Source organism: Chrysochloris asiatica, unplaced genomic scaffold (genome assembly GCF_000296735.1).
Source record: "Chrysochloris asiatica unplaced genomic scaffold, ChrAsi1.0 scaffold00031, whole genome shotgun sequence".
Lineage (NCBI taxonomy): Eukaryota > Metazoa > Chordata > Mammalia > Afrosoricida > Chrysochloridae > Chrysochloris > Chrysochloris asiatica.
Window position 1 is genome coordinate 5883179 of NW_006408549.1, and position 13226 is coordinate 5896404.

The following is a 13226-nucleotide window of genomic DNA, read 5'->3' on the forward strand; positions in this document are numbered from 1 at the left end:
TTCCCCTGGCAAAGTTGCGGCATGCCATGAGAAATGTGTGTTGGCATGACACAGCTGGAGAGGAAGGAGCACTTTGGCACCATAGGTCAAGTTTACTTAACAATGTGATGTTTTAAAACAGGATAATGTCGGCTCAATTAAGTGTCCCAGAACAACAGTGTGTTTTGCAAGGCAAATCTTTGACAAACAAAACAAAATAAATTTTTTTCCGCTTTTGAAAGCAGTGTCTATAAATAAATCAGGTTCTACATAAAACAAACCAGTCATAAATAAAATGCATTAGGAAAACCAAGAGAAAAGGTTCTACGTGAGGGCACCATTTATTGCTCATTATACCAGTGTTGTTGTTGCCAAGTGCTGTCGAGTCGGTTCCGACTCATAGCGACACTGTGTAGGGTTTCCAAGGAGTGACTGGTGAGTTTGAACTGGTGACCGTGTGGTTTGAAGCCCAGTACAGATCCTATAGTGCCACACCAGGAGTCAACTGAAAAACTAATATATTTTATTGTTAGTTTAAAAATTACATATGGCTTTGCGAAACTTAAGAAATCAGCAATAGTTAAAAATAATAGCCAGGGTCTTTTAGGTGATGAGATTGTTATCAATATAGTATTTTGATTTGCTTAGCTGATTCCTTTAAGTAGTAGCTTGTTCTTCCTACCGAGTCCAACTTTCTTCCTGTTGATATCAGACTCAGGTACATCAGGGAACTGAGTGGAGGAACAGAAACTAATTCTTGCTCCTGCTGTTTCTGATTATTAAATTAAATTATGACCGTCAGTTAATCAGATTGTCTTCATTCTGGATACCATAGAACTCTTTGTGTGTAAGTTCTGTTCAGGCTGCCAAGCCTAATTATGAATTTTGTTAAGGACTCTTTTGATGGTTGAATAAAATTCCATACAGCAGGTCAGCAAAAGGAGAACTGCTTCTCCCTTGTGTGAAAATCTAAGGCAACCAAATCAAGTTAATAGCCCAGTGAAATGGTTTGATATTCAGAATAGAAAATAGTCTTCAGGTCTTTTGGAGGTCCCACTTAATTCTCGCTGGAAGAAGAGAGTCCTGAGTTTAACTGTGATCAAAACTTTAGCGCATCTTTTCCCTCAGACATAAGTAGTTGAGAAGCATATTTCAAAACCATAAGATGTAGTTTGATTTCCTCCAACCAGGAAAAACACTTATTTACCTGAACAATTCTTTGGAGCAATTTCTAAACCTAACCACAAAGCCAAGAGAAGACACAATGCTGAGTTATTTGAAGATAAGTATCATTTCTTCATCACCTTTCTTCTCCCTCTTTTGGCATTAATGCCATAAACAATAGGACATGATAGTTTATCATTCAACATTTGTTGAATGTACGATCAAATAAACTGGGAGTTCTGGTATGGTGCTGTGCGTTAACGCACCAGACTGCAAAGCTGTTAAAGCTGTTTGAACTGCAAGTTCAAGCTCACCAGGTGCTCCTCGGAAACCCTATATAGGTTCGCTACGGGTTGGAACCAACTCCATGGCACTTAACAACAACAACAACACATATTAGAAGCTGAAATATATTAAAAAAGCCAAGAAGCCAAGTCTTACAAAAAAAAAAAAAAAAAAAGCATAAAAAACCAAACACGTTGCCATCTAGTTGATTCTGACTCATGGTGACTTCTGGTGCCACAGAGTACAATGGATCTAAGGTTTTCTTAGTGCTAACCTGGTGTGGCGCTGTGGCTTAATGCGCCAGACTGCAAAGCCATTTGAACTGCAAGGTTGGCAGTTCAAACTCACCAGCTGCTCCTCGGAAACCCTATACAGGGTCGCTATGGGTCAGAATCGACTCGATGGCACTTAACAACAACAACAACAACAAATCTTTATGGACACAAATCTCCAGGCCTTTCTTCTGTGGTACAACTAGGTGGGTTCGAATCCTCAAGTTTTCGGTTACTCGATCCCAAACTGCTGGTGCTACCCAGGGACATTCCTGGGAAGCCTGGGAATCTCTATTTTTGTTGTCAGTGCACGAGACCATAGCTAAGTGAGATACAGAGATGATATTGGCTCAATGCATCTGCTGAGCAGCAAGCAGAGTGGGTGAGTTGCTGTGAGGTAGGCTCTGAGGAAGGGACGGAGTGGAATTCTCACCACACTGGGCCTAGTGTAAACAGGAGTGTTTTAAAATAGCAGGATGATAACGTGCGGGATTCCACAAATGATCATTTTCTCTCTGGGCTCGCTTTTCTGAAATGGTTTATGAAGTAATGCTCTTGTCGACGCATTTTCATTTTGAACTCCCCATCTCAGCCTGTGCAAGAATTTTGCAAGCTTTGAAATATGTCAACATAAAATAAGCTTTGAGACAGCTTGAAAAATGTAAGATTCATAATGGACTCCACTAAAAATATGGTTTGTTAAAAAAACAAACCAGGCTCGATCTTCCTCACTTGGAAAAACAATCAGATAGAGCTTGAGCTATCACTATCCTTTTATAGATTCTTGCCTCATGAGAAGTCTAGCAATTGCCAATTAAGGCAGGCATATTTGTGAAGTTCCTCTGAGCCACTTGTCTAATGACCTCCGAGACCTCTTCAAGTTCTATTTGACATTCTTTAGGGCTCCTACAGAGGCTACTAACCCAGCAAACCCTTCCAAACTACTTCTTAGTGGCAGCCTATGCATCTCATTTTACTCTCAGCTGTGTATTGGCTTGTTAGTCTCTGATTTATTCATTGATGATTTGATTTTTTTTTTTTTTTAGATTTAATATGAGCATATTTATTTGTCACACATAGAAATTTCTTATTTTTGACTAGATTCCGAATTGGAGGTAGAAGTTCTCAGAGAAGACAGCCTCCGTCTCGTGGCAATCTGTTCCTGACGTTTTTCTTTGGCCTCCTTCATCCTCTTGGCCAAAAGCTTGGCATATTCTGCAGCCTCCTCCTTGTTTTTCTTAGTGAGCTGTTTCTTCAGAGCAATACGCCAACGTTTGTGTTGCAGGACACGTGGAGTAACAAGACGCTGAATCTTGGGCGCTTTGGTCCTGGGTTTCTTTGCCTTCTGTGTTCAGTGACTTTCTCACAACATACTGTCGGATATCATCTTCTTTAGAGAGATTTAAAAGTCTGAGGATTCTGCGAGCTCTCTTGGGCCCCAGGCGATGAGGCACAGTTGTATCTGTCAGTCCTGAGATGTCTTTCTCTCCTTTTTTTTTACAATGACCAAGTTGGCATCCACAATGCAACCCCGGACAGATTTGTGCTTTCTTTCTCCAGTTCTCCTTGGTCTGTAACAGGAATGTCCCTTACTCAGAAGCAGGCGGACACTGCCACGGGTCAAGACGCCCTGCTTCATGGGAAAACCCTGCTTGTCATTCCCACCACTGATGTGGACAACATAACCCTTCCACTCGTCACCCAGCGAGTCAGCAGCAACTTCTGTGACCATTCGTTTCTCATAAAAGGTACGAAGCTTGCGTTCATCATCCACTTCAATGAGTTTCTGGCAGCCAATGGCTGGAAAGGAGATGTTCAGTTTCATGGTGAAGCAACCGACGGCCTCCTCGGCGTCACGAAAAAAAGCTTATTTTATTTTATTTTTTTTTAATCTTCTCAATAGACAAGGAGTCAGTTGGTAGCACAGACAGTTCAGTGTTTGGCTATTAGCTGAAAGATTGGCAGTTTGAACTCATCCAGAGGTACCGCAAAAGATGAGTCTGGTGATCTACTTCCGAAAGATCACAGCAATGAAAAACTCATGGATCACACGTGGTCACCATGCAAGGTAATGGATTGGATCTAATTGTAACTAACAACAAAAAACCAATTGGCAAGGTCTGGGGCTTGTAGGAATGAAATCTTCTACATAATGGCTTTGTACAAGAAATGTTTATTTCTTATTCACGCAAACTCTGCAATGTGGTTTATAGGGCGGTGTGGTATCTGACTGTGTGTGTGCACATGTCTTCCCAGGATTTAGGCTTCCTCCATCTTGTGACATCACCTCCTCAATAGGAATATCTATTGAGCAGGTGGGGGAGAGTGTGAAGCGGCCTCCAGCTCTTAAATATTTCCACCTGGGCTGGCTTGTACCACTTCTCATTGTCACTGCAAGGTGCTGGAAGTGGATGTGCAACTGCCACAGGGCTCAGGCAGGAGAGGAGCATTGTATGTGGTTTCTGAGTAGTGTCTAGCACAGGGATAAACCAAGGCGAACTAGTGTCCCTGGGTCTCACCTGTCCCAATTTGGCTTCCATACTTAAAAAAGAGAAATAGGTGAATAAGCTCATCACACTTTCTGACTCACAAGATAAGGCCATAGTTTTTATTAAGTCATCGAGGCCCTTCAGACTCTGTGCTCTAACCCCACCACTTTCTCTTGCCCATTGCCCTCAAGTTAGTTCTGACTCATGCTTGGACCCCATAGCACAGAGTAGAAAGGACCCATAGGATTTCCATGGTTGTAATCTTTATAGAAGTAGACAGTCCCATCTTTCTCTCATAGAGTGGCTGGTGGGTTCAAACCAGCTCAGTTAGCAGCTGAGTGCATAACCATGGTAACACTAGAGCTCCTTAGCTTTCTCTAACCCATACCAAACAACTGTTCCTGTTTAGTTGCTCTTGACTCATGGAAACCACAGATATGTCTGAGTAGAACTGTGCTCCGGAGGATTTTCAATACTGAGTTTTCTTGCAAGGAACCTCTGGGTGGACTCAAAGCTACTCACCTTTCAGTTAGCAGTGTTTGCACCACCCAGGGACTCCTACTGTCTATCAAGTCTCATCATATTCATGTCTGGATACCTTTGCACACGTGACTCCTTGTGCCTGAGACATGTTATTTCTTCCTCATGAGGATAGCTCCTGTTTTCTCTTCCTTTTTGCTCTTCTCCACCAAGAGCTGGACGGAAATGTCTACTACATACTCAAATCTTGTTCAGGGGTTTTAGGTTTTAGCCTAGGTGCTGCAAGACTCCAGGCAAACCTTCCTCCCTTATGCAGAGAGACTATTAATTGATTGATTTGCTCGTTTATTTAAAATTTGGGCTTCAGTTAACATTTTGTTTGAAAAATAAGGACTGCTGCTACAAAATATTTTGAAAACCACAGTATCACGTTCAGTTCTTTATTTTGCAGAAGGGGCCATATATTAGAGTCTGTTTGCAGGTAAAAGAGATGATAGCAAAGTGGAGCATGTGTAATAGAACAAAAATGAGATATTGATATTGGCCAGGCCACCTCACCTAGTAGCTGCATGATCTTAGTGGCTAATTCTAGAAGCTTCTATTTGCTCATCATAACAATATCAACACCCTGTCTAACTCAGAGTTAGTTTGCATGAGCATATATATGTGTAGTGATGTTGGCCCAGGATCGGGCAGTGTTTCGTTCTGCTGTGCATAAGGTCGCTATGAGTTGGTACCGACTTGATGGTACCTAACAACAACATATGTGATAACATGTTGTAACACTATGCAGTAGAAGGGGACTTCAGAAATTTCATGAAAAAAATGGAGTTAAAAGATCATGGAGTTTTCCCGTGAACTCTTTGAAGCCCCTTCATATATCATGTGAAGCACCCTGATTAAAACTTAGGATCTATGTCTTTCCTCCACTTTACTGTGATGAAACATACAGAAGTCACTTGACAATAAGTCTAGAAAGCAAGGTGCCAGACAGAATTTTATTTTGCTTTTCTGGGGGGAGGGGTCAAAATTAAAAGTCAATCTAAAGAGATTTGACAGTTAAGTATTTACCTAATGAAAAGCATTTGTTGAACACTTAATATCTACTAAGCATTGTGCTCAGTCCTGGAGCCCCCCAGGGTATGAGACAAACAAGATCCTTGCCTTCAGCAAAACAACTTGATTCTGAAGGCCGTTTCAAAAAGCATCCCAATGGCAGGTGTGCTGAAGTAAGTGTACAACCATCCAACCAGGCCACTTTGAAGAAAGAGTAGTCACCTACAAGTGTATGCTTAAATTTGTTACTCTTTTGTCCTATCTCCTCTTCGGCCTTTCTTTTCTTTTCTCCTCTGCGTTAGTTTGCTTCTAAGTGGCAGGAAGAGGCAGTAGGACTATATTTACCCCTTATTGTTGTTGTTAAGTGCCGGTGAGTCAGTTCCAACCCATAGCGATGCTGTATAGGGTTTCCAAGGAGCGGCGCGAGCTTAAACTGCCGATCACGCAGTTCAAACTGATTTAGCACTCCAGCGTTAGCCCACAGCACCACACCAGGACACTAACACGTGGTTTTTCCTCCATTGAAAGTTTTTAAATTATGTATCTAACAAAAATTAATTAGCTGTCATGCTAATGAAGGAATCCTGGAAGACACTGTAGGTTAAGCATTGGATTTCTAGCTGCAAGATTGGTGGTTCAAACCCATTAGTTGCTCCTTGTTGTTGTTGTTGCTATGTGCCGTGGAGTCGGTTCCGACTCATAGCGACCCTACACAGGGTTTCCGAGGCTGTAAATCTTTACGGGAACAGACCGCCTCATCTTTCTCCCGCGGAACCATTGGTAGTTTCGAACTGCTGACCTTGCGGCTTGCAGCCCGATTCGTAACCACTACGCTACCAGTTGCTCCTTGGAAACCCTATACATGGTTGCTAAGAGTCGGAACTGGCTCTATGGCACTTAACAACAACTGCTAATTAAATTAATGAAATGTCCCTATTTTAGGTCTAAGGACCTCTGGTAGCGTAGTGGTTACGAATTGGGCTGTGAACAGCAAGGTCAGCAGTTCGAGACTACCAGCTGTTCTGCCGGAGAAAGAGAAGGCGTTCTACTCCCATAAAGATTTACAGCCTCGGAAATCCTGGACAGGGTTGCTATGAGTCAGAACCGACTCCATGGCACACAGCCACCACCATTTTAGGTCTTGGTGTGGCGCTGTGGGTTAATGCGCCAGACTGCAAAGCCATTTGAACTACAAAATGGATGGTTCGAGCTCACCAGTCGTTCCTTGGAAACCCTATACAGGGTTGCTATGGGTCGGAACCGACTTGACAGCACTTAACAACAACAACAACATTTTAGGTAATAACACTACAATTTCCGTCTTGGGAAACCCCACTTCTACTCTGGTTCACTCTGGGTACTCCCTAACTCAGGGATAAACAATCTAGTCTATCCAAGACCCACACTACCCTTAGTATTCATAATCACCTTAGCATTGTTGTTGTTGTTGTTAAGTACTGTGGAGTCGGTTCCAACTCACAGAGACACTGTACAGGGTTTCCGAGGCTGTAAATCTTTACGGGAGCAGAAAGCCTCATCTTTCTCCCGCGGAACAGCTGGTGGTTTCCAACTGCTGACCTTGAGGTTAGCAGCCCGATTCGTAACCACTATGGTACCAGAGCTCCTTTAGCATTGTTGTTGTTGTTGTTATGTGCCGTGGAGTCGGTTCTGACTCATAGTGACCCTGCATAGTATTTCCGAAGCTGTGAATCTTCACGGGAGCAGAAAGCCTCATCTTTCTCCCACCGAACAGCTGGTAGTTTCGAACTGCTAACCGTGAGATTACGTAACCAATTCGTAACCACTGCGCTACCAGAGCTCCTCCTTTAGCATTAGGGACTAAATTCTCATGGGAGCCTGAGATAGCTGGACGAAAAACATGAGGCTACACATCTGTAGAAACCAAGTGAACTCCAGCACTTGATCACAATACTTTTTTCTGCTAGAATTGTAGAGAGGAGGGTATTTCTTGGAGTGTTGGCAGCTGTGGGCACAGCATGCCTGAAAATAGATTTGCAGGGAAAAGTCCTGCTGAGAGATGGGGAGAAACCAGGCTCTAACGATAGTTTGTGCCACCTGGTTCATCTGGGCCTGAAACCAGACCAGCTCTGGAATGTCTAGTTCCACAAGGAAATAAATCCCTGTTCCTCATATTCATTTATTTTAAAAATTATAGACCGGTTTGAGTTTTGCCTTTTTTAAAACCACTTTTTACTGAGAAAGTATGAATTAATAAACACCTTAACTTTCATTCATTCATTCAGCAAGTAGTTTTTGATGGGCAAGTACGGAAAGCAGAGCAATATGACTTTGATCAAATGGATCAAGAGTATCTTTATGTAAAACAGATGAGTATGACCTGCAGTTTTAATTAATCTGTACTTGTTTGGATCTTTCTGAGAATCTTCTCTCTACAGCACTTTAACATGGGAAGGTCTCCAACTCGTGGACGCTTTTTGTTGTTGTTATATGCCATCGAGTCGGTTCCGACCCATAGCGACCCTGTACAGGGTTTCCAAGGCTGTAAATCTTTACCGGAGCAGAAAGCCTCATCTTTCTCCTGGTTTTGAACTGCTGACCTTGAGGTTCGCAGCCCGTTTCATAACCACTACGCTACTAAAGCTTCTTAGTGGGTCACAAAGCTTTGCTTAATTATACAGGTATTCAGGGAGACATTGCTTTAGTGGCTGTTTGAAATACTTGCATATCAGTTTGACCCTTGAGGTCTTGCCTTTGATTAGATTTTATCATATGAAAGTTTCACATTATCATTTGGAAGAAATTCAGATAGTTGGAGATGGAGTGATATCAAAAGCTATTCTTCTTTCTTTCTGGGAATTATGGTTTCTATATCCTGTGTTTGTTTGCAAGATATGTGCATGGGACTTTCTTTGGCGAGATCTGTCATATTGCACAAAAATGGCTTGTAATCACTAATTAAAAAAAAAAAAATTCCAAAATGACAGACAAGAAGGTCTGTTGACTTTCTATCACTCAGAGTTCCGGAGGCATTTGGGTTCAGTAGTTATTCACTGATGCTTTCTGAGAGTGCTTTGCTCACTGAACTGTGCGTGAATCTGTACTATGTATCTGTTCTTGAAATGATTGCTTGTAATGGATCCCCAAATAGCTTCATTCTTGCTGAAGTGATCACTGGTGCTTCCTAGTGCATCCTGCAGAAAGCTTTCTCCTTATGTCTGGGCACACTGCTACATTTTGTTGTGCTAGTTAATATCGTATAAAGGGATGAAGCAGGAGAGAGGACAGTGCAGAAAATGAATAGAAAGGAATATATGTATCATTGTTTTCCTTGGTTATTTTAAAGCAGATTCCATATCACTTGATCAAAACAATTAAGAAAACCACCTAATTACAATATCATTACACATCTACCACAATTAGCAATGCTCCCTAAATATTATCTAAGACACGATCTCTTTTCAGACTTCCTTGCCTGGTTTTAATCCTCATTCTGTCATCTACTAGCTGTGTGACATGGAGAAAATCTTCCAACTTCTCTGTTTCTTGATTTTGTCATCTGTTAAATGGACAAGGTAACAGTACACCTTATAAGGATGCTTTTGGAATTATCGAAACACATAAAATGCATGGAATAATGCTTGCAGCACAGTAAGAACTGCAGACATTTTCAACAAGGAAGTTCACTGAATTGAATTATACACCTCTTTCCCACACTGTGAGAGGATGATGAGATTGCTTGCTTCTATAAACATTTATAGTTTCAGAAATTCTATATAGGATCACTATGAGTCATAATCAACACGATGGCAATGCTTGGGTTGGTGGGCTTTCCCACACAGACAAATCTTTTTCTCTGCTTTCTCCATAAGAGCTCTGGTAGCGAAGTGGTTATGAATTGAGCTGCTAACCTAAAGGTCAGCAGTTCAAAACTACCAGCTGTTCCATGGGAAAAAGATGAGGTATTCTGCTCCCATAAAGATTTACAGCCTCGGAAACTCTGTACAGGGTCGCTATGAGTCGGAACTGACTCCACGGCACATAACCACCACTCCATCACCCATTTCTGGCTATACAATTTTTTTTTTTACAGTAAGTCTCATCATGTTGGACTCAGAGGGAGCAATAAAGGTTGCTGGGGGAGAGGAATCTAATGATGTGAACAACAGGATTTGCAAACCTCAGGAAGATGTTGTCTTAAAATGTTCAGAATTTTTAAAACAATTTCCCTAAGATGCAAGGTGCATTTGTGGGTGGGTGGGTAGGGAATCCTGGTGTGGTGCTGTAGGATAAGCACAGGATTGCTAACCACTAAGTTGGCAGTTCAAACCCGCCAGCCACTCCTCGGAAACCCTATACAGGGTCGCTATGAGTCTGAACAGATTTGATGGCACTTAACCACAGCACAGGGAGAAGAAGGGTGGGACTGAAAAAGAATGAAGTCTCCAGGTTCTGAACTAGAGAGAACTCTTTTCAGGAGACTAAAAGAAGCCGGTTCCTCTTGGCCCACATTGAAAGTCCTTGGTTGGGTTAGATTCAGCTGGGCCCCACCCTCATGCCAGATGCAGCTGTTTATTTCCAGTTTTTTTTCAAGAACCACATTAGAGAGGACACACCCTTTGGGCCCCCTGGAAAGATCCTGTAAAAAATGAAGGCACTCCTTGTAAGTCAAATATCCCCGAATACAACAATATTTGGATAATTATAGTCTCCCAGGAGCATAATCCTTAAATGGCGGAGATAATTATAGCATCGCAGGCCTGTGGCACTTCTCTTTTAAGAGTCTAATCCCATGGGCAGAGGGAAGTGGGGACCCCAGGATGCTTCTTCAGCTGAGTCCCCCAGCCCACACCCTGTGTTGGATCCTTCTCATAGAAAACCAGCTCTGTGAGTCTGTGATCAAGTCTTCCTTGTTCACACTGTATACTTAGGATACAACATAAAGTCCAGTATGGAATATGGTGTCTGCCCGTGGTGAAATGGTTAATGTGCTCCACTCATAACCACAAATTTGGAGGTTTGAGTCCATCCAGAGGTACCTTGGAAGAAAGGCCTGGTAATCTGCTTCTGAAACACCAGCTACTGAAAACCCTATGGAGCTCAGATCTGTTCTGATACACATGCGGTTGCCATGAATCAGAAGTGACTTGATGGCTGATTAGAACTCAATGGCTAGACAAAACAGCATTGCGTAAATGAGTGCAGTTAGTCTTTTGGCAATCCGAAGACAATTCTGCATGTCAACAAGTGAGGTAAGAGATGATTCTTTTGAACTACACTTATTGTTGTTGCTAAGTGACATTGAGTTGGTTTCAACTCACAATGGCTATGTATAGGGTTTTCGAGGAGCAGCTGGTGGGTTTGAACTGCTGACCCTTGTGGTTTGCAGTCCAGTACTGATCCTACTGCACCACACCATGAGTCCAGAGTTAGACAAGGAAAGAGCTACTCAAAGTCATGGTTGTTGTTGAGACTTATATATTTATCTTCTAATCTAGTGGTGGTTCTGGGGGTGTAATGGGTTACTTGTTGAGCTGCCAACTGCAAGGTCAGCAGTTCAAACCCACCAGCTGCTCTTCAGAAGAAAGATGGGGTTTTCTGTGTCTGTAAAGATGTACAGCCTCGGAAACCCTATACAGGATCTCTATGAGTTGGAATCGACTCTACAGCCCACTCCCACCACTCCCACCACCACTACCACAAAGCTAGTCTGGAAAGATTAGGTGGCTAGAATGTGGATGTTTAACTAAAGCTATCGTGTGGTGCTGTGAGTTAATGTGTTAGACCGCAAAGTTGTTTGAACTGCAACGTCGGTGGTTCAAGCTCACCAGGGGCTCCTTGGAAACCTTATACAGGGTAGCTATGGGTCAGAATCGACTTAACGGCACTTAACAACAACAACAATGGTCAATTACTCTAAAGAATAGATTAATTCAGAGAAAGGAAAATGGTTCCCATGGCTGTAGATTGTATCTCTAACATTGGCCAAAGAGTCTGTTTTAAACTTGTGACAGTGCTTACAATAGGAAGCTGAGAAAGTGCAGCTGATTTGGTGTAGCCCATCCCTGGGAAAACATGCTGTCTTAGTTATCTAGTACTGTTATAACAGAAATACCACAACTGGATGGCTTTAGCAAGCAGAAATTTATTCTTTCATAGTTTAGGAAACTAGAAGTCTGAATTCAGAGCACCTGCTCTGAAGAACCTTTCAGCAAGTATAGGTCTAGCATGCCTTGGAGATGCCCATGTATTTTAGCACCAATCCGTCCCAGAATCTAGGTGCTTCACAGTGCAACGACTTCACACATCATAAGGACACACTCTTCTCCCAGCTCTTCTCTTTTTGGTGATAGTAAGCCCCTCTGATCTCTGCTCATTTCTCTCTCCTTTTATCTCTTGTAAGTAAAACGTGTTGCTGGCCACAGTCCTGGGGAACTCCCTTACATTGGATCAGGGCTGTGATTGGATGAAAGAGATTGCAACCCACCTCTAATCCTTTTATTGGTTTATCATATCAGATCACATCATGGCGAGTCATCAACATAACTGACATAATATATCATTGCATAACTGTCAGACCACAGAGTTGACACATATTTGGGGGGGCGACACAATTCTGTGTGATACACACCAAGTTATGGCAGATACACACCAATAAATGGCAGATCAGAGGTTTCCTATCTGTCCAGGAATGACAGTCTGTTTATCAATGGGTGATACAATGTTCCTTTACTCCAGGACTCAGGTGTGGTCATGTGTCATGTTATCTCTCTGTGGGCTGTATGAAGAGGCAGAAGTGGTGACAACAAAGAGTAAAACGGAGAAGAAGCACCAGTAAAACTCAGGGCAATCCTTCAGGCAACTTTTTGGACAGCAGTTAGTACAGAAAAAATTCAAGCATACATAGTATTTTACAGAAGGGACATGCTGACTTGTCAAAAGACACCAAATCAAGTTCTTCCCTATGTTTTCTGTAAATCTGAAGGATCCAGCAAGGACTAAAGCCATTCCCTAAGATTTCTGTACATATTTATGTGAAACCTTAGCATTTAGAAGATGAAGGTTTCCTCATTTGATATGTTAATATGATATATTCATATACTCTGCCAGAAAAAACACAGAAATCTGTCTTGGAAGAAATATAGCCAAGATTCTCCTTAGAAGCAAAGATGAAGAAACTTTAACTCACAGACTTTGGACATGTTATCAGGAGGGACCAGTTCATGGAAGAGGACACCATGTTTGGTAAAGTGGAGGGTCAATGAAAAAGAGGAAAACCCACAATGAGATGGCTTGTCCCAGACAGACACCAACATAAACATTCCACACAGACACTCCTGAGGATGGACTGACACAGACAGAGCCCATGGCTGCAACAATGGGCTCAAACAACAATGATCATGAGACTGGCACAGGACTGGGCAGTGTTTCGTTCTGTTGTGGGTTGGAATTGACTTGATGGCACATGACAACATCAAAATTCCTGTCAACTTCTACCTTAAAATGCTTTAAAATTCTAGAA

General features: G+C 42.3%; 1 pseudogene; it reads right to left on the bottom strand.

Annotated features, from left to right (window-relative positions):
• Positions 1-2787: 2787 nt before the first annotated feature.
• On the bottom strand, positions 2788-3525 carry LOC102815802 (annotated as a pseudogene).
• Between the last annotated feature and the right edge of the window lie 9701 nt (positions 3526-13226).